We start from the raw sequence: 3,293 nt of genomic DNA on the forward strand, positions 1-3,293 counted from the left end.
TCGGGCTATTTGGCCACTCGTTAGTGCAAGGTAGTGTCTATCATCAACATGAAGTCAATGATTTCCGATAATTGAAAATCGAATTCCTTTCAAAGTATCATTCCTGGAACTAGACAGAAGCGAATAATAAACAACATGTTATTCAACGCCCCATCTGCCCGTGAATGAGGTAACCAACCACATGTCCAAAATTTGAGACTGGCCTGAAAGAATTATTCTTTTGATAATTTAATTTACAGCCAGTCTCTAAGTGTTTGCTATGTAAATATATATGTGCGTTCCTAAATTCCATTATGAAAGACAAAATTACCCAATACTAACGAATAATGCTGCTATTGGGTAGCATGTAGGTACACGACTTACATCATGCACCTTCGTGATTGCATGAGGTATGGTGGTAAGAGTTGTGCATTAACATATAGAATAGGTGATGATTCTTCTATATTCACCAACAATGACCTGAATTACATCGCCAACGAGTTCCAGTCAGTAACTAGAAGTTACGATTTTTCTCATGAAATGAAAATCGTCATCAAACATTCCAGAATCTAAACTAGTGCAATGTGCTTCAAAATTCGTTATGTTTTTCCAAATAATTTTGAAAAAATACCTTGCAACTCCACATGTGATGCCTGTTTGATCGTTCTTTACTGTTTACAAGTTTCACCAGTTGATGTTGTTCGTGCGTGATATTTATTGAAATAGTGATTTTGTACTTGTATTTTCATTATTGTGAAAGAAAAATTGAGAGTAATAATGGTGCTTCATACTGTTGGATTTGTAAGCAATTCAATAATTGTTCTGAGCAGTATTTATGGAACGCCGTTTTACTTTTTATTGTCACAAATATTCATTCCTCAATTTATTCAACTAACAATTTATTTGCTTGAATTTAATTGATTCATGCATTTGTTTGACACATTAAAAACGATTGTTCGCAAAATTTGTTCTATTTTAAATGACACTTGATTTAAAATGTTACATGAATTAATTTTTATTGTTGTTTTTATTTTTATCGTTGTTCAAATAAAACAAACTTTATAGTTTGTTATAGTCCCTAATCATAAGCATTCATTGTTTCTTGGTACAATAAACTGAATTGGAAGTTGAACTATATGTATTGTAACGAATTAAAGAATTAACTGTCTCAATCAAATTTATTTTTAACAATATTTCACTATCACAACTAATTTATATACAACACTTAGTAAATAACGCTTAATTTATCTTCACAGTTAGATTCCTTTCTTTAAACGCACGATTCACTTCCTAAGTACAGACTACCGCTCGAGACGGAGAGCGACCTTTTTATATCGTCAACGAACGCTCCGGATCTCTCTGGGGATTTCGGGACTCATCCACACCTTTCGTGCTGTTTCGCGATGAGACATGCGTTTGCTGACTGCCCCCTTCTTAAAGACGTTTCGCCCCGAAATTTCATCTTTGGCGTGTGTCAATACCTGCAGAACTCTCCATATTTGCTCTGTGAAGTTCGATGGAAGTAACACTCCACAGTCTTTATGCTCGGTCGTGGAAGATGGTTACCACACACCCAAATCTGGATGCCGCTGGATCTGAAGATCGTTTCCAACATGCTTCTCACAATTCTCCAGTCCATCCTGTCGAGCCCAGAGGCTAATTTCGGGATTGCCAACTCCACGAGATTCTGGTCGAGCATCGTCTCCTTCAGTCTAGTAAGACTCCTCCAGACATCTTCATAGGACGGTTTGTTTCGAGAATGCTTTTTGGTCACCAAGTAGAAGATGTTTCTCTGACCCTTCTTCAACTGTAGCACTCCTCCGACTTCTGGATTTTGTTCTCGTAATGTTTGAAGCTGCGATATCCTTGGACATTTGGAGATCCTCCGCCACGCAGTGAGCTAGTGCGTGATCAACTGGAACCTTGAAAAGGTCTCGTGGCTCTTCTCGAGTTACCCCATGTACGACCTGAATTGATGGAACGTCATTTCATCCTCTGGTGGTCTGAGGGCGCGAACTTGGTTGTGATTTCCAGCATAAGGAGCCAGTCTATTAAAATGGACGACCCTAGGCTTTCCTCGATGTGGCTTATGGATTCGGTAGACGAGGTCATTAATCTTTTTCATGATTTTGTACGGGCCTTCCCATGAGTTCCGCAACTTCGGTGATAAACCACGGCGTCGCTTAGGATTGTACAGCCAAACTAGGTCACCGATTGCGAATTCTCCAGCATTCGCCTTGATGTCATAGGCCTCCTTCATCCTATCGCTGGCACTCCGGATGTTCAGACAGACTCGTTCATGAATGTCGTCCATTCTCTGCTGAAGCTTGCTGATATAGTCTTACCCCGCAGTGTATTGTTCTTTAGGCGTTCCAAATTTTAGGTCGCATGGAAGCCGCTGCTCTCGTCCCATTATAATACTGGCAGGGGTTTGGCCGGTTGACTCGTGCACTGCCGAACGATAAGCCAGCAGAAACAGGTGGAGGTATTGGTCCCAAAAGAAGGTATTGATGGTCAGAGACTACCTTGGACAAGTGGCGGTTTAAAGTCTTACTCATTCGTTCCACCATTCCATCGGACTGTGGATGTAAAGCTGTGGTTCTGGTCTTTCGAATGTCCAACAGTTTACATATTCCTTGGAACAGGTTGGAGTCAAAATTTCTGCCCTGGTCCGAATGCAGCTCCAATGGGACACCGAATTGACATATCCATTCGTTTACCAGGACGTCAGCGACGGTGAAGGCTTCCTGGTTGGGCAGGACATAGGCTTTTGCCCACTTGCTGAAGTAGTCCATGGCTACCAGGATGTATATGTTCCCATGGTGGGATTCTGGGAACAGGCCGGCAAGATCGATGGCGGTTCTCTCGAAAGGACTACCCACGAAATACTGGCGCATTGGAGCTTTCGGTCGTATCCTAGGTCCGTTACTGGCAGCGCATATAGCACACTTTCTGCACCAGTCCTTGACGTCGGTTTGACAATTAACCCAGTGAAACCGTTGTCTTACTTTCTCTTACTTTGTCTTACGTTACTCTTCGTGACTCCATCATGTATTTCTTTGAGCACCTCCCGTCATCTGCTCCGGGGTACCAGTGTCTGGCACCTTTCTTCTGCACCGTCTTCAGACTCCAACACCCGCTTCAGAACCCCGTTTTCCAAAGTAAGGGAGTTCCATTGTGCCCAGTTGGACTTGACCACTGGTGAATAACCTGCTACCTCCTGCCACGATGGTCTTCGATTACATTTCTTCCATCCGATGACTAAACCAAGATCTGGGTCTTTCTCTTGGTCTTCCTTGATCTTATCATTCTCC

This window comes from Leptinotarsa decemlineata, unplaced genomic scaffold (genome assembly GCF_025532065.1).
Source record: "Leptinotarsa decemlineata unplaced genomic scaffold, Ldec_3_MD MMD2_tig00078360_RagTag_RagTag, whole genome shotgun sequence".
NCBI classification, from domain to species: domain Eukaryota; kingdom Metazoa; phylum Arthropoda; class Insecta; order Coleoptera; family Chrysomelidae; genus Leptinotarsa; species Leptinotarsa decemlineata.